Source organism: Pipra filicauda, unplaced genomic scaffold, assembly GCF_003945595.2.
Source record: "Pipra filicauda isolate LSUMZ 115617 unplaced genomic scaffold, ASM394559v2 scaffold166_size2123106_pilon, whole genome shotgun sequence".
NCBI classification, from domain to species: Eukaryota; Metazoa; Chordata; class Aves; order Passeriformes; family Pipridae; genus Pipra; species Pipra filicauda.
Window position 1 is genome coordinate 218,220 of NW_024104173.1, and position 23,617 is coordinate 241,836.

At 35.3% G+C, this 23,617-nt stretch overlaps 2 long non-coding RNA genes across 2 annotated transcripts in view; both read left to right on the plus strand.

The window, feature by feature from the left end:
• LOC120322896 overlaps nt 1-2,968 on the plus strand; it is a 38,833-nt gene extending 35,865 nt beyond the window's left edge. The window contains exons 4-5 of the long non-coding RNA XR_005562849.1: nt 1,943-2,184; nt 2,896-2,968. This is a non-coding gene — a long non-coding RNA (uncharacterized LOC120322896). The remainder of the gene's footprint in view (nt 1-1,942; nt 2,185-2,895) is intronic.
• Nucleotides 2,969-17,317: 14,349 nt separating this feature from the next.
• On the plus strand, nt 17,318-22,023 carry LOC120322897. Its single transcript, XR_005562850.1, has 3 exons — nt 17,318-17,349; nt 20,462-20,578; nt 21,590-22,023. It is a non-coding gene; the product is annotated as an uncharacterized LOC120322897 (long non-coding RNA).
• Nucleotides 22,024-23,617: the final 1,594 nt, after the last annotated feature.

A 23,617-nucleotide genomic window follows, 5' to 3' on the forward strand; every position in this document is an offset into this window, starting at 1 on the left:
AACCAATAGCATTAAGACAGGATTTAGATGCTCTGTAATCCTTAAACACTATGAGTAAAATTTTCTTTAAGTATAAGAAACTGAGATATTATCACTTGTCACTTAAGGAAGCACCTTTGACAAGTTTATTTACCATGTGGTAATATATAATATGCTAAGTTTCAAAACGAAAGGACTTAACATGCTAGTTCTGTTGTCTCTGCAAAATATGTGGATATATAGAAGCTGTATTTTACCGAAAAATAATCAAAAGAGTACAATATGTCTGATTAAGTCAGTTAAACACTGCATGGAATTATTAAAGTCTTAGAACCTGAGAAGACAATATCATCTGCCTACACATGCACATAGATGTGAGACAGAGGGTAGGGAGCGTACACAGATATATAGAATTTAAGGGACGATCCCACCTATATATTTCAGACCTTTATCTTCCTCAATGAGGATTGGCCACTGCTTCTGTGGCCAATGCACCCCGCAGAACTGATGATGTACAGGAAAGTCAGGAACATTGGATATTTCCATGCTTCCAGGATGCTCTCTGTACAGAGGTACTTAGAAGATAAGAACTTGTTGGAGGAGATGGAACTGATCACAATTGCTTCAAAATGAGAGTTTAGTAGTTACAGATCTTCAGAAACTGGAGGTGCTGTTTGTCAAGTCAACAGCAACTTGTATGAATTTGAACAAGTTGTTCTGAAAGGACAGAGAGCACAGACACTGAGACAGGGAGACAGGGAAACTGCTTTAAATTTTTGTGATCTAGGTACCCAACTTTATATAAAATGTCACTGTCACAACTCAGTAGAGTTCATGTATGTTATCTACATATGATTCACTTTCTGTAAAACAAAAGGTGGAACATGGGCATCTGTTTACTTACAATTGACACTTGTGCATGTAGTTGATCACATGTTTAGTAAGTTTACTCACCTACATGTTTAGACACTCTTGAGCTGGTCTGTTTTTATTGTGTTTACAGAGTTTTAGGCAATTATGCTATTTGTCTTCTTTATAGTAAATACCGGTCGTTAAAAGCAGAGCTTCTCTGTAACCTTTAGACCAAAAGATACTGATGGACACAAGGCAGAATCTATCACACATTGGTTGTGATCAAAGCATTGATGAATCCTCATCTGTGTACCATAGGATGCATAACATGTTCCAGGAAAGAAACAAGTAGATTAAAAATGAAAAAAACAACAACAAACAAACTTGAGCATTACAGTAGGTGCCTTCTGTTCCCTGGAATTACTGGCTGTCTGTCAAAATTTATTACACTTGCCAGACTCATTGTGTAGTTTGGCTCACTGGATGCTAATAAAAATGTAAATCCTCCATAAAAATCTAAAGTCATGGACGTATTTCAGAACTTGCAGTAATCTCATGCTTCCTATTTTATACTTTCACTGCTTGACCTGCAGCCTTGTACACGCAACCCAAGTTTTCTGAAACCTTTTGGCAATGCAACAGATACAGAGAGAGGCACTGTTTCCTCCACAATGCATCAGGAAATGTACAATCATGTTGCCTGAATTTACTTGCTCCTGCTGTTGAAAATACTCATGAAATACCTCAGTGCAAGTTGCATTTGCAGTAAAGATCATTGTCACAGCTCAGTAAGTTACACAGTACACTCACTTTTTCCACCTGGCAGCATAGTACCTCTATGACTACCCACTACCTGCAGACATGCTGTACAGAAAATTATTTATTCAATGCCTGTTCTGAGAAGCAAAAAGATAGGAACATTACAGTAGCTTAGGTTGAAAATCAGGGTAGAAAGGTATTCAGTCAGATATTTTTTGCATGGATCTGCTTGGAAGAAGATTTTTTGTCCAAAGTTAGCATTAGCAGTACTGTGATTCTTGCAGCATCCACTCTCATTGAATTTTGTGGGTCTGTTACAGCATAGTAATTGGATCTCTTCTAAATTCACCAGACTATTAGATGGTGGAGAAAAGGATAGAAGAAGAAGATTCATGTGTGACATACCGCTTAGATGGGACTGAAGTGTGCCTCGACTCAGGAGCACAGATCTTCCAGGTCTCCCATGAAACGATTTCTGATTTCTTCCTCGCCCTCCTGTAGAGATGCGTGTTTCCTTCCCTTTCCTTGAAACTGAATCAAATATGTCATTGTCATTCCTGATGTCTGTAAATTTGCTCTCCACAGATCTAAAAGGTAAGATATTCTAGTAATTAATTATTCATATCATTAAAATGTATTTTCAGGTGTTATCTTGAAATACTGTATTACTCTTCTTTCCCCCTTATATACAAGGTCTGAACCATGAATCACCCTTGGTATTGTATTTTATCTAGGACCATTGGCAGCTCTATGTTTCCTACAATTCCTAAAAATTGCAGTTATATCCAGTGTTAAAGACTTTCTTAATTATTTTCTATAAAAATGCCGTAAATTAAATAGGGTAAAAATTGTCATGCTTATATTGAAAGAAAATTATCAATAATAGAAAATCACACACAAATTTTGATGCAATAAAATTACCTCACTGAAAGGAATTTTATGTAACCTATCTTCAAGAATCTAAAAAAATAAGGAAATTAACAGCAGAGCTATTTATAAGGAAGATCAAACATGTTGAAGGCCAAGTAGATTTTATTTTTAGATTATATTATTATCACAAATCATAAGAAGTCAAAAATTACAGATGCAATAACACTAGCTGTTGAGAATTGAAGTACACAAAAGGTAAAAAAAAGGAAAAAAAACCTTAGAGATTTCTTTACAAAACAATATACTGCTATGAAATGATAGAATTTATACATGTTCTATAATGGAGCCTCGGTATAACACGTAGAACCAGTTCTCAGCACATAAGGTCTCAGTGTGCTCTAAATATGTTTCTGGGTGTCTTATATGTCTCTATAGGGATGGGGTCAATGGCAAACTGAATACAAGTCAGCAGTGTCCTGGTGGCCAAGAGAGCCAACTCTGTCCTGGGGGGCATCAGGCAAATCATTGCCAGTCGGTCGAGGGAGGGGATTGTCCCACTCTACTCTGCAACGGTGCAACCTCACCTTGAACAGTGCATGCACTTTTGGGCACTGCAATATAAGAAAGGGATTTAGCTCTTAGAGAGTGTCCAAGGGAGGACAACAAAGATGGCAAAGGGCCTTAAGGGGAAGCCGTATGTGGAGCTGAGGTCACTTGGTCTGTTCAGCCTAGAGAAGAGGAGACTCTTCTCTGCAGTCTGCAATTTCCTCATGAGGGGAAGAAGGGGAGCAGGCACTGATCTCTTCACTGTGGTGAGCAATGTAGGAATGGTTTGAAGCTGTGTCAAGGGAGGTTTAGATTGGATATTAGAAAAAGTTCTTCACACAGAGGGTGGTTGGGCACTGGAATAGGCTTCCCATGCAAATGGTCACAGCACCAAGCTTAACAAAGTTCAAGAAGTATTTGGAAAACACTCTCAGGCAGACAATGTGATTCTTGGGGCTTTCCTTTGCAGGGAAAGGAGTTGGACTTGATGATCCTAGTGGGTCCCTTCCAACTCTATGATTCTATGATTCAATAATAGTCAGTTGATGTCCACCGGATGAACATATAGTAGTAAGTAGCATCATGAACAGAAATGTTATTATCTTACAGTCAATATCTATGTTTGCAATGTGGAGATCTCAGAATGATACTTTGGTCAAGGTCTGGCAAGTCTGTGTATATAGATTTATGTGATAGTTTTTATGTTTGCATATGATGGTTTCTTCTATTTTTTACCTAGACAGTAATCACTGTGGCAGAAGTAGAATATTTCTATGGAGTAGTTAAAAAGTATAGAATAGCTAAAAGCTAAAACATTTCATGTTGCATATATCCTATATGTATGATTACAATAACTCGGAATGTTTCTTGAACTGTGGTCTGTCAGGCTGCTGTTTCATAATGCCGTAGAAGATTTGATCTTTGCTGGACTGTTTTGAAAAGTTGCTTAGCACAATCTTTGAAAACAACAGTTTAAGAAGCTTTTAAAAAGTTGCTGCCTGTATATGAAAGGAAAATTATAGAAGAAAACACAAACTACAATTTCTGTGTGTATGTCTTGCAAGTAATAGTGAAGAACATGTTTTGAGTGCGGTATGTACAAATACAAAGGTCACTACTCTGAGCGAGAGGTCTGTCTTCTGCTGGTAATTGACAACCATGGTGGAGCAATCAAAGATGGAGTAATATTTGCAAGACTGAAAAGCAAGAATTTATTTGAATATTAAAGTACTGGCGTATTAAGTAGCAGAAAATTTCAGTTCTTAATATAAGATGAGTCTATAATGCAAAACCCTTTGGGAAGTTTCTCTTTGAGAGCAGTAGTAAAAACCCCATAACTTTGTCTTCTTACAATGATGAAAAAATATATTGTGAGCATCACATCTGTAAGAATAGGTTTAGTGAATATGACAGAGTGATTATTTCTACTTGTCACACCACTTATCTTGCCATCTGTGAATATAAATTATAAATAGACTGTGACACTAAGTTTTTCCTTCCAAATCTTCCTACATTCCTCACCGCAGTAGCCACCACCTCTCTGTAATCTAAACTGAACTACTCTTTTTCTTGAAAGGTTTTAAAGTGACCTCTGCTAAGATATAATGCACCAATATGATTTTCTTTTGTGCTTTTATTTATGATAGATCATTTATCTAAACATGGATTTAGAAAAAAAAGTGTTTAGTAAACATACATATAAAGAAATAAAAAATGTCTTCTGTGTTAGTGAAAGTCCACCAAAATTCACTGTCAATCTTGCATCATTCCAAATTGTGTTACCTTAAGACTGTGGCTGATTGTTATTTTTCAATAAAGGATAAATGTGTATTTCTGAATTCATTTGTGTTTCTATTTCATATTACTTTCATTTTTGCCAATATTATTTTATAAGTAACAGGGGAAGTTCTGTTTTTCTTTAAGAGTACTTAAACATTTTTTGAAAAAAAAAATACTTGTAACTCTTGAAATACATTTTTTGATATTTGTTCATTAGTTAATATCTCTTTGGAGTTGCTTCATAAAGGTCCTAGAGAGGAATTTATGTGACCTGAATTTGTCATCTCCAGTAAGGATGACTGTGTATCAACTGGTCACTCTTGGCTTCTTTTTTTAACTAATAAATAGCAATGGCATTCCTGGGGTTAACTACATCTTGTCACACTGCTAAAAAGAACATAGAGGCTCAATTCATTTGTCTTGGTATAGGCACCTTATGCTTTCTAATTCACGTTACAGTCTCCAGAAATCTGTCCAAGAATGGCAGAGAAGAATCAGAAACACACTCTCTTGAGGAGGTCAGAAGAGAAACTAGAACTAGTCAAGTATCTTAGATGGTGCTAGAAACATAGGTTTAAGCAGCAACTGGAACTCAGGAACATAAACTCTTATGTAAGTATCTACAAATGTTTACACTTAGTCAGAGGAGTCATATCCTTTTATAGACACAGTTGCACTTCATAACGATGCTTCATTCTCACCATAGAATAGAGTGGGTTTGTTTTTTTACTGTTGGTTTATCAATTTCCTTCAGTCTGATTTCTAACCTATAAATCCCTTAGAGTTACACCATATGGTAATATTGTTGAAAAGGGTAAGGAGTGAGTTTTAGAACTGCTTTTACAGTCAACCTATTCTTGACTAATCCTTGACAAGATGTCTGACATATTTACACCAACATATATAGCTCACTCCCTCACAAAAATGGAAAAGGGTGTCCTCAGAGGACAATCTTCAACCGGGCTTTAATAACATTTGGTAGAGCTCTCTATCAGTCTGAGTCGGTTTTAATGGTTTTTCCTGTGTGAAGTGCCCATACAAGGTAAAAGATATCATTGTATCTGAGCGCATGTGTGTTACTGTGTGGCCTGATTCACTGGAAAACACTGTATATTTAATGAAGTAGAACTGGTTTAGGATCTATTGATTCAAATTTCAGATTTTTTTGAGCTGTTACAGCATCTAACATCAGGAAATTTACTATTATCACTATTTCTCCAACATTTATTGATCTGTGCTTGTCATGGTAATTCTTTTATATTAAAAATATGCAATAGTCATTATTTCATAATGTTGATTTATTAACTAGGTGCTTTATTACTTCTTGAAAATTTCTCTTCAAATATAGAAAAAAATCTTGCACTTTTATGTTTTTGCTGTTCCTGTGTACTTTGCTTAGTTGAGAAATAATGTGAATGCTATGTATGTTACTTTAGATTGCCAAAGAGAATATAAGGAGTAGAAGGAAGAATAAGACTTATTTTTGGTAGTCATTACTTAGATGTTTTTATTAAAGATAGATGTGAATACAGAAGATATCAAAGCCTGTCATAGAAAATGCAATTATTGTCAAGTTTGAAAGTTTGCTTATTCTTCCTGATACTCCAAATGTGCTGCTTGCAATTTGTTTCAAAGGGTGAATGCTTCACAACAAAAACATGATGGAAGAAGGTTAGAAATGGAAAGTGTTAAGAGCTAGCATAGCTACTTGGTAAAAGCAGAATCAGAAATCTAGTTAGGAATCTGCACATTTGGAGTGCTAAGGCTACAGAAACCTACCCTTACAGATCTTCCACTCACATCTTCTGAGGGTGACTAAGCACTGCAGAGGTGGCTGTATAATAGCAGTAGGAGTGGAAGGATTTTGAATGCTAAAGCAAATACAGTTTGAAATGTCAGATAGGAAACTCAAAGATGTCTCTGTCTTTTGCCTAGAGGTAGGTATTCCTATGGAAAAGTTTGCACGTATTATTTATGAAGCATATTGTTGAGTGTGCTGGTTTTGACATAAATCCAAAACATAGCCCTGTGCCAGCTACTATGAAGAAAATTAATTCTATCCCAGCTAAAAACAGCACCCTGACTTACAAACCTACAGTTTTGTAAGGAACACTGTGGAGGCCCTTACAACTGCAGGAGTATAGTGGGTGCAAGTTTCCCATGACTTAGTTTTCTGCTAATGGTAGCAAAGCATAGCTAATTGCTACAATTCTTGTTGAGGGATAAGTGAGCAACAGTCATGCAACCTCATGTTCCCACCTCATCGTAGGATAAATGAGCAATAAGAAGTTCATATGAATTTTTATTATTATGAACCTTAACACATTAAGGCTAAAGAGAAAGTTCCATGGTCACCTTTTCTTCCATTAGTAAGCATAAGAAATAATTAAGAAATAATTAAATCTTACCTCTTGGATTAGAAATTTGGGGTTGTGAAGTATAAGGAAACCAAACACCCCTTTTGCTCTCTCCTGTTTCAAAGTTCTTTTCTTTCAGCTAATGCCTGCTAATGCTTGCTTTTTGCTGTTAGCCTGAACATGCCATTTTGTTTGATCTGTTTCATGCCACAGATACTAATGACCAAAACCTTTCAGTAAGAGAAATTTAGAGTGGACCTTCTATTGCCAAGTGCCAGCACAAGAATAGAATAGCACTTAGTTTCTGCAGTGTTTTTAATGATGTATTAACAGAATATATGATTTATTATTATTAAAAGAAAAAGATAAAATGAGGAAGTTCATTTAAATAAGAATTGACCACCTCCTAGTTCTTGGTGTCTTTTAAATATTGCTGGCTTGTATGCCAGATTGCAGGAAGCTTTAAAAATAAATCTTAGAAGGTGTATCCAGGAAAAAAGTGTTGTGCCATAATATATCAGAACAGATTTTTCAGCTCAGTCAGTGAATCTTGCTGATACAAACCCTCAGAGAATCAAATTCAGTTAATAAATTCTTCAGTATATTCAACCACCTTTTATTTTACCTGGAGTATTAAAAACTTCCACTGAATTGCAGCTATATAAAGAAAGAGGTATATAGACACTTGGTGTGCATGTAAAGTACAAAAATCTTTATATATTCCATCTATTATAAAAGTCACATGAATTGGTTAAGGTTCAAGTTCGTCAGTAAGTCTTGGATCAATTCTTAAATGCCCACAAGAGTGTATTTTAAATATATGTAGTATCAGACCATATGATTTGTGCCCTTTCGGTATTTTCTTTACAGGATCACAGAATCCTGTCTCTTCTCCCACAGTATCTTTATCTCAGTGTCACTCCATGCTTCTTTATTCCTCTTCCTGTCTCGTCGTATTACACTTGTGTTTTCAACATCATAGCTCCTTTCACTTTTCTTACCACTGAGCCTATGAATTCCTTAGTATTTCCCCATTTCCCACTAATCTCTATAACTGACATGTTTGTGTTTTAAGCTCTGCCCCAGACCACTGTCTGACCTCTCCATTTGGATCATCAACTCTATCCAATGCATGTGCTTAATTGCAACAAAATCCTTTGAAATGGTTGATTTAGATTAAACACATTTTTTTTGTATTCAGGTTAGAAGGAGCTGCTTACCTGCTTTCTCGCTCTCTCAGAAAAGTAATTAGTAATGTGTACAGTTTGGGATCAACATTTTTTTTCTTTTATTTGCTGCCTGCTTAATTAATTCACTGTAGGGAGAGATATTTGTACTGTCTGTTAACATTGTACCACAGAGATAATATAGACAAAAGAACAATCATGAGAACAATATAACTGATAATGTAGTCTCGTATTCATTTTCTCCTCTGAAAATGAAAATATGTTTTCCTTTTTATTTTATAATGTAGACCCTTTCACTGAGCTGGTTTACAATATGACTCCAACAGTTACACCATCAGCAAATGCCAGTGCATTTGTAGAAACAGTGAGTTGAGAAAGAAAGCAAAGCAAAAGGTGGCAAAAATTTATTTAACAGATTTTGGAGTGCAGAAAACATTTCATTAGATTAAATGTCAAGGAAGTTCTTAAGAAAGGTATGGCTAAAATCACAGCTTCGGGTTATATAGAAAAAGTAAAATTCAGCAAGACTATAGTAAACATTTAGAAAAAAAGGTCTAGTTCTTCCCTCGTCAAATTCAAGGGTTAGATAACACAAGATTTCTTTACATCAGCTCATTCCATAGCACCCTATCTTAATCTGCTCTCTCTCAGGATGTTTTCCTCCTCTTATTTTCTCTCAGTATTCTTGCAAAAAGTGATAATCATTCTAAACTGAGAAATTTTGGTCTGTCTAAGCATAGTTGCTTACACAAAAGTCTAAGTACACACAAAGTCAATGAGATCCACTCAGAGCATTCATATTAGTCAGAAAAACTTCAGGTCACCCTCAATTAGTTACCTCTATTGAGTGGAGGACAATCCCTCTAAACATTGTTTGCTGCATTGACTAGGAACTTGATTCAATTGTGAGAATACAAATTTTTAGTTAAACTGGAGATGAAGTAGGATGATTGACCTAACCTCTACTGAGTCTAATAATTTAGAGCAAAGCAACAAGAAGTTCCATCTGATATTTTCAGGCTCTGTGTGGATACTTTGCATGGCACAGGGTGTTTCAGATGGCTCTATACATTTAAGTTTTGGCAACTGAATTAAGCTCCCAGTTTATGTATAAAAAGTACATTGCAGACAGATACATTTAGATTTTGTACCACTGCATATGTTGAAAGGGATGTCATACTATAAAACACTCTCCTTATGTATTTGCAGATCTAGGCTCTGAATTTTATTTATTTATTTATTTATTTATTTTTGTGATAGACTTAGCAAAACAAGAATTACTTATTCAGAAAATTGGCAGATCATGTAACCTTGTAATTGTGAAGATTTTTTTCTCAGAAACGTGGTTGATAGCCAACTATCTATTGCCCCAAAATCTGTTACACAAAACTGGAAGACCACAGTCATGCTTTTTAGTATTAGTTCAGCAAATTTTCACATTAGATAAGAATATTAGAAAGAACAGTCAAAACCCATTCAAAATGTTCAGAGAAGTAAACCTACAAATATTTTCAGATGCAAACAAATTTTAATGGAACTGAGTAGTAGCCATTTGCATATTTCTGTGTTTCTAAGATCGCACACTTATTTCATTTCTTTTTTATTATTTTTCTATGAATCCCACATAATATTATATTTTGTTATGTATTTTCTTGGTTGGTTTTTGTTTTGTTATTTTGTGTATTTTAACTTTATATAATTCACCAAAGTAGTTATAGCAGTGGTAACAAAAATAAGTAAACAAAGGATTCCTAATAGACATCACAGGATGTACTAATAGGACACAAAAAAAAGTATTTTTATTTTTAGACCTACTCCCTTAATACTTTAGTTCAAGTGTTTGACCTGTGTTAAAGCAGTTTATACTTTTTGTAATGTGTCATTGAGCAAAGAAAGGTACATTTAGGATACGATGTCTACTAAAAACTATCAGAGTTATTTTCAGAAATATCAGACATCTATTAAAAAACCTTGAGTTTATAAGCTCATTATGATTATAGAAAGTTCTGAACCTAAGCCTAAATATTTCTTTATTTTCATGCAAGTGACATTACTATCAGTGTCATGAAAAACTTTCCAATAGGTATTACTACCCTTCAGTTGCTGTCCTGAAACCGCCATATACAGAATAGAAAAGGATTTTTTATTAGTGTTGACAGTTCAGACAGGTTCTTTATGCTGGGTTTTTTTGTTTGTTTTTTTTTTTCAGTCCTTTAAAGAATGAGATTTGAAAGTAAAATTATTATTTTTCTTTTCCTCCAGAAAGATTTTGCTTTTTCCTAGTCCTATTGTAATCAGGGTGCTTCTCACAGTGATGAAAGTTATCATGATTGCAAATGAACTATATGCTTCAAACATTATCAAGACTGCTCAGTTGGACTGTTTTTTTGAAGTGAAAGAAAGTGAAGTTTCTAGAGCAGTTAACTGTCTTGGTCACAGACTCTTCAGCACAATCTACATAGAATCACAGAATATTAAGGGATTGAAATGGACCTTAAAGTTCATCTAGTCCCAAACCCCCCTGCCAAGGGCAGGGACACATCCCACCAGACCAGATCGCTCAAGGCACCGTCCAGCCTGTCCCTGAACATTGCCAGGGTTGGGGCATCCACAACTTCCCCTGGTAACTTTTTCTAATGTCTCACCACCCTCACAATAAAGAATTTATCCCTAATATCTAGCCTAAATTTCCCCTCTTTCAATTTGTGCCCATTAGTCCTTGTCCTATCACTAAAGTTCCTGATGAAGAGTTCCTCTCCAGCTTCTCTGTAGGCCTCCTTCAGATATCGGAGGGTTGCTACGACAGTTCCACGCAAATTTATTTTCTCCAAGCTGAATCTCAACTTCTTCAGCTTGTCTTCATAGGGGAGGTGCTTCAGTCCTCTTATCAACTTCATGGCCCTCCTCTAGACTTGCTCCAACAGTTCCATGTCCTTCTTATGTTGGGGACACCAGAACCGTACACAGTACTCCAGCTGGGGTCTCACAAGAGCAGAGTAGAGGGGGAGGATCTTACGTTACGTGTAACAGCACAGAACACAAATATGACCACATTTCTCCGACTTAGTCATTTGGTGGTCTTCATTGTTTATGGAAATATTTTGATTTGCATTAAATGCTTCTTCAAGATGCACTTAAAATTGCTCTACACACATTTCCTTTCATCCAAAAACATATTGGATTTATAGTAAAACCTGTTGCCAACATTAGATACTTGTTACTCACACTATGCTGCTAGAAAACTGCTTTCAGCCTCAAAAGCTTATGAGCAAAAGGGCAGTGTAATCTAATGCTAGGAAAAAGGAATTATCACTCTCACGATGACTCTCATAATTTACAGGTGGTAAGATATAGTCAATGAATAAACTTTTCAATGGAAAGCATGTTTGTTTATTTACACATCTGTATTAAAATACCTGACTCAACAAAAGATTATCCCCAAAGCGCTTTTCAGTTTACTGAGTGTAAAATTCTCCTTTAATGTACTTGCTTCAGACACACTTGCATCATGTGCTACATGGCACTGAGGTATTTTATTAAGGTATTTAGTTTTCTCCATACAATTCAAAGCATTATTTGACATTAAAATAATGTTTTCTGGAAATAATGATATTATGGCTACTCTGAAAATTCACACAACATATCCACTTCTCATAGATATTGCTGAAGCACATTTTACTCATATTTTGTCTCTAAACTGGAAGAAATGAATAAATACTTTCTTCAGGGTGAAAGGTTCTTGATTTAAAATTCCTTTATAAAACTCAGTGAAAAAGTAACCTTTTTCACTTTAGCTTTAGTTCTTGTCATTTCATGTCATGATGTTGTGATTTAGTAACATTTTTTTCATCACTACCAATCCACAATACTGTATGTGAGGGGATCTGCTAAGCAAGCAATAAGGACTTTGTTATGCATGTAGGCAATACTATTAATGAGAAATATTTTCTCAGAGATTTAAAGCCATGTAGTTTGACTTTGGCTACTTCCTCATTTTCCTGATTATTTTCTTTTAACAGCTTGTCTATTGCACATGTGTTTAATTTCTCTTCCCGGGTTCTTGATTTGCCTTTTTTTTTTTTTGGTAGCAATTAAATCTCCTAAAATTATTCCTGTTGTTTTGATAATGTTAAAGAAGTTCTTTTGTGCATGTAATCACTTAGGGTGTTTTGGTTTGGGGGTTTTTCCCCCCTACTGTTAATGGTGAAAATCTGCTATCATTTTGGTATTTATAACAGCAATATGTCAGAGGTTTCCCTTGGCTACCTTCAGACACTGAACACTCTTTATGAAACAGTTCACAGAAAACAGAATGCAGAGCTCTGACCAGTCATGACTATGTTTTCTCTACTCCAAGTTCCACTGGTATGGCACAAATAGACTGAGTTAGTTCAGTAAATAAAATAAATACAGTCTTCCTGCTAGCCAGTTGTTTTCAGGATTATTTATAGATGTACATGTTTTCTCAAGCAGGGATTTGATGAATCAGTTGGTCCCTCTTAACTAATGCATAACCACACTTTACATAAAGTTTTGAGTTGCTTAGAAATTATCAATGTTAATGTCATATGTTGACATGAGAACTATTCATGGAAAGGTATCAGTTTTGAAGAAACTTTGGTACATATGATATTTTCTCTAACTGCAGAAAACATAAGTACCAGTCTTTGCCCATTTAACATTTTATTACTTATACAAAATGGAAAATTCCAAGCAAAAATCATTAGAAAAAGTGCAAGTAGTCAGGGTAGCACCTCAGAAATTAAGATAGTGTAATCTGGTACTCTAATCTACAAGCCGTTGAGTCTTCTATGTTTTTACTTTTTTTTTCCTGTGGAAAGTAACATACCTTAGAGAACAACTCCCCTTCCCCTCCCAAAATATTAAAGACATCTGCTTGGAAGGAAAACTGTTTCCTGTGCAATTCTGAGAGTTGATTTTCCACTAGTATTATCCATAGGAAAGTAGAGAGGGGTTTTCTATGTCATACTACAACACCAAAATTGTGCCTACTTGTGTATGTACACTGGGGAAAAAGAAAGGTCTTAAGTGTCTAAGTTATGGTAAATGAAGAAAGGATGTACCTTTGAAAGCTACCAGAGGGAAATCCTTCCCCCTTTAGGGCACTTATGCCTAAATTAGCCATTAATGGACTTTGTTTCTAATAGGTAAGGAGAAAATATGACTTGAAAGTAATTAATAGATTTTTTTTTTTCAGTGGAACGAACTTATCATAGTTATGTTTCTGCCTCATGTAAAGGGAAGACTAGAAGAAAGCAAGATAACATGGGAAATGGAGAAGATAAAGTTCTAATCTACTCAAATGTCTCCTCAATTGATCAGGAAAATAAGAAAGAAGATGTGATATTTGAGACAAGCAGAATACCATAGGGACAAATGAAGGCAGAGTCACAAGGAACAGAAATGAAATCTTGATCCATTGAAAGCAATTAAATCAGTGATGATTTAACAAAGTTGAGGAGGTAGTGAGAGCTTTGGGAGGATCTGATCATCTTTAGTATGTTGAAGAAGGAAGCAATTGTTTGGATGTACAAAAGAGGTATAGTGGAAACACCTCTGAAGTTAAAAGATTGGTTTATGAAGCAAAAGGATTTACTGTTGGAGTACTGGTGGTGTTATGAGGACGATGCCGTGTGCACTAGCCTTTCCTCTTCTGCACTGTGACTTCAGAAGTCTGCCTCACTGGAGGTATTCAAGAACCATCTGGACAAAACTCCGTGAAATATGCTCTAGGATGACCTTGTCTGAGCAGGGAGGCTGGACCAGATGACCCACTGTGGTCCCTCCCAAGCTGATCCATTCTCTGATTCAATTGGATTTTCCTCTGTGTGGTTGCACATGCAACAGAAAATAGCAGTATACTACACTGCATCAGGACAACCTCTTTTCAATAACAGAGAGACAATTTATGTCCTGACAAGATTTTCCTCTTTCTCACCACTTTTCTCTAGAAATCACTCATAAAACCTTCTTTTTACCAGTTGTATACAGCTTCCAAATAAAATTTAAGAAAGAAAATTATGTATACAAAGTTCAATCATGCATATGAGACATAAGGGAAAAAGAAACATATTCACCTACTTTTTTGGTTTGTCATATGAAAAGTCTCACGAACTTTAGGAACTAATAAAAATTTGTGTATGATCAGGAGCATAGCTTCTTCAGTGATTATAACCACTAATATTGAATATATTGAGTAATCACTGTCATTTTTGTAACTGTTGCAATTTATATAAATTTTGATGTAGTATATATTTTATTTAAAACTGAATTCCTGTTTTATTTCAGATTCTTCTAACATATCAATTCTTAAATAGAATTGTTCTGAATCTTTTAAATAGCTAATAAAATAAACTTTAATTAAACTTCTCAAAAATTTTAACTTTTATTCACAATGTACATCTAAAAAATCACCCAAGTTACATGTTAGTAAAGGAGGAACTTGCAGTGGACCATTTCTGGAAATTTTGTTGATTTTTAGTGTTGATAAGTATCAGCTTTAATCATCTATTATTATTTTCAAAATCAGATCTCTACTTCATGTTAATTGTCTTATGCTGTAATACTAAAATGTCAAGTAAGGGAGAACACCAGATCTCCGTGATCTGCTACAGCCAATTTTACAATGCCTTACCCTCAGTTAATTCATTAAACTCATATGCATAACATGTTTCAATTCATAACTCATATTAAAGGAGGACAAAACCAATGTTTGACATAAACATAAAGGGAATTAAAATTTAGGGTGCAGCAATGTGAAAATGTACAGAATAGACCAGAGTTACACTGAAAAACATGTAAATTCTGTAGTGGAAAGGAATGGAGCATGTCATGTGGACAGAATTTCGATTTATCATTGCAGTAATTACAATTTTAATGATCTCATCAAATTATAACAAACAGATATAAGTAATCCAGCTCTACAAAACAAAGATCTATTGTTCCCCCCCTCACAGGGTCTTTCAGGCCTTTGATACAGGCCTGGGTAACTTAGTAATTCACAAATATTTTTACCCTCCTTCTCCCTCCTCCATGGAGCACAATAAAAGCCTTATAATCCTACCTTAATTTGGTTGATGCAAAGCTGAAATGTCAGATAAAGAAATACTTCAGAAGAGTTTTATGGAGCGACTCCTTAAGGCTCCACAGACAGCCTGTATGGTACTCTATGAATAATGGAATTAATTTCAAAGAACCTTGTGATTAGAATCAGTGTTTGGTTAGGTTGATTAGAGCTAGCACTTGATAACCTGTAGTGAACAGCAGGACTGAGCTAGAATAAGGTCTAAAATATTACTGTTAAAAGTCCTAGAAAATGGGAAACAGGAGGACATTTAGAGGATTTGTAGGACAAAATGGAAAATATGGATAACTGTCCATGTGGATAGCCACAGAAATACTTTGGAGACCAAAGGAGATAGCATTTGTACTACCTAGACCTGAGAAGATAGTCCAATACTAAAAAGAAAATGGATGCAACTAGGAAAACAAGTCTAGTGGAAGTATGGAATCAGAAGTGCTACATCTTGGACATGACATGTGCTAAAGATCTGAAAATATGAAACACTCAACGTGACTCTGAATACTGCATAATATGGCACCTAACTCTTTATAGGCTTTGCTAGAAGTACTTTTTTACAAAGTTTTTCAATCTCTTTAAAACTGAAAAAGTGTAAGTACTATTTGAGTTTGATCATCATTAAATCAAACCTGAACATTTCTTTACTCCTTGTGTTTTCATCAGAAGTGTCAACACTCTCTATTATCTCCATTAGAACAAGAATTAGACTCCCAAAAAGCAAGGCATTGTATTTTTTTCATGCCTCTCTCTGCCTCTCATGCTGTTTACTATGTTTATCATTCCATCTATTTTATTCTCAAGGGGAAAACCTTAAAAAACAATAACATCACAGCAGTGGCTTGGGATGGTGACTGAAATGTAAAATCTTTTTTACAGATTAATGTTGTGTTTATGTTATATTTTTATATTCTGCCTTTAGCTAGGTCAGGCTCTAGAAATATTGAGTTAGGTAAATGTGGAGGAAATGAAGGAACAAAAACAGCCTTTTCGTTTACAAATCTATCTATCTATTTATCTATCTATCTATCTATCTATCTATCTATCTATCTATCTATCTATCTATCTATCCTAATCAAAGCTATCCTGCCCTAAAAACATCTGGAGAGAAAATGCTGGGTTTTCTTTGGATGGATAATTCTAGTAATTTACAAGTAACAATAAAAGCGATAAGAGAAGCTGTGCATATACCCACTAATGCCAAATAAAAAATGAAGTTGAGCACTACCAGGAGAGCACTGTGTACTTGACCGCCTTGGACAGCTACTACTAAACAGCTTGAAGACATTTCTCAGTGTTTCCTCTTAAATACTGCATCTCTATTTCTACCGCTTATTTGAGCATAGCAGCTGTTACATGGCGTACTTCTGATAGTTAGATCCTGACTATGAACAAAGGACATTTCAAGTGATGTTATCTCCATTGGGAAAATATAGATAGGAGTCATCCAAATTGTTAAAGCATAATCTGGAAAAAAACAACTTATTGCTTCATGTGTCGTACAAAAGGAAACAGTATGGAACGTCACCTTCTAGCATATAAAGTCTAAATATACAGGGAACATAGTCTGAGATGCATTTAAATATGTTCTCTTTTTGCCTGGTTTTCTGTTTCTTTGTGTCTCTGTGTATGTGTACTCACATACACATATTTATACACATATGATTAAACAAGGAAAAAATAGAAAAGCACATATTTACCTCTCTAACTAATAACTTCTTCTCTGAGAAAGGGGTATATAAACAACCTGTCATACTGACCAAAATTAATATATTGTGTCTCTATCCTTTGTGTATTTCTTTTAACAAACTATTATTATTAATTATTATTTTTATTATTATCTTTCCATTTTCCTTTATTTTCCCCATCCTTAGAGCTGTATCTTGGAGAAAAAACAATGGAAAAGAATAAAGTAAAACAGGTAAATGATCTCTTCAGTCTTTTTAAGCTGTAATTTAGTAAGACAGATAATTTCTCTCTGTGTGTGTGTTACTATTCCAAATTTTCTTGGATTTTTTTCAAAGCTAATATTTTAGCAGCGTTGCCAGGAAGAAAAAAAAAATTGCAAGCACAAGCTGCTGTTATGAAAACATTGCTCTTGTAATTCCAGGCTTCTGTTTAGTGTCCCCATGAGTGCCATTCTTCCAGCGCCATTGGCTTTTCTTCTCTTCTTGCAATTTCTATTGATTGTGTGTGCATGGCCTCTTCCATCTGCTGGCAGGAGGTCAAGGAAATAAGCAACACTTTTAAATACTTTTCTTTACATAAATATCACTAAATTTTGAGTCAGATGCACACACACACAAAATTAATATAAGTGTAAACTTACTAATATTACTCCAACAGTACTCATCATTTATATTTGTATAATATATCAGGAAAATTTTTAGGAACATAAAATTATTTGGATAATTTGGATTATATGATACTATCACATGTAATTTTCATAACAATTTGTTAAGAAACAAATAACTTTGCATCCAAGTTAAAGAGTAAATTATGCAAACTTAAACCAAGGGCTGGGGAGGGAAGAAGAGGAAGAGAAATCCTAATCTAGTTCATATAGTTAGTCAAGATTTATTGGTTAACCCACACTCAGTTCCAATGTACCTTTTACACATGCACATGTTCACACATGCACATAGACACAGACACGCACATTAATTGAGACAGATGCACATTAGGTATTCATAGTTACTGCAATTACCTTTTCCCCTATATAAGCATAACCAAACAGTTCTTTAAGAGCAATCATTGTTAGAACATTTTTTTTTTACCAAAGAAAATGGTGTCTAAGAATTTTTGAACATTTGAACAGGACTAAAACACATAGATCTGATAATTTTATTCTAAATATTATTCTGTATCTGTTAAAATAATTTTGAAGTTAAAAAACCAAAACAAAATAAACCAGAACAAGTTATGGGACCAAAGTCTTCCTATTTCACAATTCCTGACCAAAAGGACACATATTTTGGTAACCTCACAGCAAGACCTATTTCACATACAAAATTACTCTGAGATGATACAGCAGCTACCTATTAGCACCACTTGATACCTTAGAGGCTTATATCTGGTAAATGAATCATGGTCACAGAATTGATTCATGAACTGTCTTGTTGTGGCAGACACTGTTTAATTGTTACTATGCTTAAGAAAGTCTTAGGCGATGAAGATGCACTACATGAGAGATTCCAAGCACACAGTCATGATCTGTGTCCTGCTGTTTGCTTTTTAGGGCTCTAGCTCTGTATAATTTACAAACTTCTTATGTGGTCAAGGCCAAAAATTTCTTTCTCCCTTTCCTGAAAATAATTCATCTGCTAACTTCATGGCTCAGTCCTATATTTTTTTACAGAGGACACTGTTAAATTTGAAGAACCAAACACCTAAATGAAAGGTAGAGAAAAGTCCAAGTGTGGACTTCAGCTAACTGTATTACATGATGCAAACATGTATCCTGGTATATAGAACAGAAAGGAATCTTTATATCCTTGTAAATATTGGCGAATTTAAAGGAAAAAGCATACTTCAAACACAGAATTGTAGTTATGGTCACATCCAAATCCTGATCACTTCATCAGAAAAGTTTTCCTTATCAATACTTTTTTATTTCTGTAGATATTTTTCCCATTTGATCAGTTTTTTACTGATCATTTGTTGTTTCCACAAACATTATATTCTAAGAACTGAAGAGAGTGCTGTGAGTTGTTTCATGGTGGTCTATGGAATACTGGAGATAAGATTTCTTTGAATTATTTGATCCTTGTACTAAAATATACCTGTAGTACACAAATAGTTAAGAAGCAGTTAAATCAGCAGTTAGCACTTGAGTAGGTTATGGCACTGCTTAATCCCAACAGAACACATGCAGATATCAAATACTTTTTTTTCTAAGTTCATGTACTCATTTAGTTGTTTGGGTTGCTTGGTTTGTTTTTGGTTTTAAATTATCTACTATGTATGTTCTCCTTACAAGAACAATAACTTAATATTAAAACTGCATGGAAAAATTTCTTTGCTCACAATTTTTAGATTAAAAAAAAATAACAACCTGAACCTGAAAATGCAAAGGCATACATTTCTGTTATGGTTAAACAGCCAAGGGGTGGAAGTTTAGCAATGAATATTCATACCATCACATCATCATGGAGGGTGTGGGCTGGAAACCACATGGTTGCCATCATTTTGTCTTTCGGTTTTGTCCAGGGTGAGGGGGGAGGGGAAGGTAGAAGGGCTAGAAAATGATTTCTGCCTCTGTTAGCTTAAATTGTTTTCCTTTGTGTCTTTGTAATTACTGATATTTCCTTTATTAATTTGTTATTTTTTATTTATCTCTCTTTGTATTGTCCCTTCATTGTTAGAATGGGTGGGGATAGGTTGAAACAAAAAAGGAGTGGCTTATTTGGAGGTCTATTTCTCCGGTTGGTTTGTCCAAAACAGAAACAGAGACTAGGGCAAAGAAAACTTGCTAATATCTAGGTTTTGTTGACTGTGAGATGGTACCACATTGATCAGTTCATAAATTCTTACAAAACTATTGTTTTGTTTACACATGTACTATCTATACTTCAAAGTATTGATTGTTCGATGGTATTATCTTACATTTTCTTCTTTGATTTAACAATACACTAATCTAGAAAATCAGATTAAACTTGTGTTTTTCATATTCCATTTCATTCACAGTGGATGTGTTATGCATTTTTCTGTGACAGTCATAAAATCAATAATCGGTTGTAATTTGGACCATAGAGCTAAACAATGAAGAATGTCTCTGTATTAACTTTTCTATCAGTCCAACACCAGAAATTCTTAATTTAGTGTATGTGAGATATTTATTACACTGGACATTCTTTAAGTCTTTCATATATTGGTCAACCTTTGATGTCCTAATACCATTTAGTTTCAAAATGCTACAAAGTTATTAGAAAACGAATTAGAAGGATTCTGGATCCTGTGTGAGTGGGAAGATGTCTTTCTCTTTTTTTTTTTTTTCACTAACACTCACTTGTTTTCTTTCTCTTTTTCTGCAGAGATAATTTGATCTTTTATCAAGAATGGGAGCTTGGAACTTCCCCTGGGGGTTGTTACTCTCTTGCTGGAGACCATTACACAGGAACATGAAAGTCTCCCCATAGGGAATTATTTTGGTATGAGAAACACTATGCTGATACAGATTAATTTCTCTCCTAATATTTATTGATTTCACACTGATTTCCCAGTGCTCTGTTTTGTTCCAACATTTTACCAGGGAAAAGAGAAATATTGCAGCTGGGGGGAGGTACAACAGAGGGAACTGTTCAGGGTTTCCAGCTCTTCTCTGTATTGCAGTGGATAAACCAGCAACAGTACCATGCTTAAACAAAAACAAATTAAAAGAAGGTAACTGTAATATAGTAGGTTTGAATTGTGCAGGGTCCAATATAGCAAGGTCAAGCAAAATAAGACAAACCCATGAAGGTAGTGGCAGGTGTATCTCAGCTATTTAGCAGTATTACACCAAAGGATCTTTTTTGCTCTTTGGAGATTTTAGGATGCAGAGATGAACAACTACTAGGATATTGTCTAAATTCAATGTGCATTCATTTTGTAAACTAGATGTTGACATTCTTCTGTGATGTTTCTTATGACAGACTGAAAAGATTGTAGTTCATACTTACCGTATCTTCACTGTGCTTCAGTTAAAATATAGCCCATTGCATCAGACCTTTTTCTCTTTCAAGATGATTCAATGCATTAAACATTAGCTTTTGATGTGGACTCCTCACAAGAGATCTCTAAAAAATCTTCTCAAGCAAAGTTTACTGCATATCTTCATCATTCTGACAGCTTGCTTAACGCTGAAATAAGTAAGACATAACCTTTACCTTAAAAAGATAAACTAAAAAAATGCACAAAAAATTTTTGTGTTAATCAAGTTGTATTTTTCCAAATTTGCACTCCTAAAATAGTTTCTAAAATTTCAGATTGCTATGAGTATAACTAATCTATAATTTTTTGAAGTACTCCATGGTTTTCTTCAAGTTATTATATTACAATTCTTCAATACTCCCAGAAACTTTACTTCTACTGATTTCATAAGAAAGAGTAACACAGATCCAGCAGTTTCTTTTCTTAATTGTTGTCAGAGACTGAAATGTTTGATGATTTATGCATTCTAGGAGACTTTTGCAGGCTTTTGACTTGCATTTTGGATGGACAGTTGGGCCCATACATCCCTCCAGTAAAGAGCCAAGTTTGCAGGCTTTTGACTTGCATTATACCTCTGATGAGCAATCTGGCCCCTCGCTCCCTCCAGTGCTGAAGGTGTGAAGCCCTGAAAAGGCAAGAGCCAAGCTTGCAGGCTTTTGACTGTTGCATTGTACCTCTGATGGGCAATTGAAGGTGTCAGGCCCTGAAGGGGCAGGACCTCTGATGGCCCATAGGAACCCATCCCCCCCTCTGCCAGTGGGGAAAAGGGTGGGAACCAGGCCAGACACAGGAACTCTTGCGCAGGGCCCAGGGAGAGGTTGGAGGCTCGAGGCATGGCCCGTGACACTGACCATGGATATAATAACTCATAACTTCTTGGAGTGTGGGGGCTTCTCTCCTTCTCCTCCAGCAGATCAAGGCCACCACTTCAACTGACAGACATGGAAGCTGCAACTACTAAGTTTCATCGCTGGACCCCGTGGGCGGTGACTATATACATCTGTCCTCTCTCAGCTTTTCTCTCCCTTACTCTTATCCTGCCTTTCTCTCCCCTATGCATTTTCTCCCCCCCCCCAAAAGGTTATCTCTATGCCATATTGTTATATGACAACACAGAAATGCTAGCATGCCTGTTGATGCAAAATTGTCCCCTATGCATTTTCTCCCCCCCCCAATAGGTTATCTCTATGCCACATTGTTATATGACAACACAGAAATGTGTTGTTGATACAGAATTGTTAAACAGAACAACATGCCTGTTGATACAGAATTGTTAAAATAAACCTTGCCAGTATATGTTTTCAGACACCCATTATTCAGTGTCGCTTCACTCTAATCCACCCCAAGGGAATTATTGATAAAAACCTGGGTTAACCCCCTCCCTTTTTCTGGGGTGGGTCGTAACAATTGTTCCCTTAGTTTAGTTGTAAAGACACTTACAAAATATCAAAAAGTCTCTGTTACACATTTGTTTCTTCTCAAAGATTATTTGTTATCTAACACCATGTCTGTACATAAATTTTAAAATATTTATTTACATAAATATATACAATAATATTAATAATGTTATTACAGTGTATGCAATTTTTTATGTTGTTTGGGGTTTTTTTAACAGTGACTCTGTTACATTTTATTACTGAGCACATGATACTCTTTATCATAAATGCATTCTTTCATTACTTTCTTTATCTTTGAAGTGAGGCATATGCACATATACTGGTATTAATTGCAATAGGCAGTATAGAAATATCACTGGCCCATTATAGGTCACCTCACAAACAGATGTGACTCTTGGAGATGTCCTGTGCAGGGCCATGATCCTTGTGGGTCCCTTCCAACTTAGTGTATTCTGTGAATCTGTGATTCTGCGATTCTATTCTCTTTATTAACAATATCGAAACTACCTAGCTTGTGTTGCTTTCCCTCCATGAATATTGAAGAACTTTTTAATGGCAGGTAATATCACTGCCTTCCTGTATGAATAAAATTCATGAATCACAGAAGATTCATCTTCTTTTTTCAAGCTGTGTTGTCAGAGTAGTGATGGTGAAAGTATTACAAAGTACTACAACTTGGATTATCTTTATTTCCATGTCAACGTGAAATCCTATTTCACTCTCGTGGAAAATTTAGCAACAGCTTTATTTTATTCTTATAACCACATAGATCTTAGGAGATGATCAGCGGTAGAAGATCAAGTGGATTATTCTGGAATAGGTGAAAGGCATTAAAGACCTATGATTACACAATTGAATAGAGCTACAGATAGCTGAGCTCCAAGGCAGAAACTCAAACATCAAGTTTCTTGAACTATTTCTCTTTGTGGCAGGTAAAAGTGTCTCCTCTGTACTGAAGGATTCAAAGTACTGAAGTACTAGAAATATTTTTTGCCTCTTTTCTTCCAAAGCACATACATAGAAGTTGCTGTATTTCTGAATTAGAAAGTGTCGTGGGTTGACCTTGGTCGGATTCTAGGCACCCACTAAAGTCACCCTGAG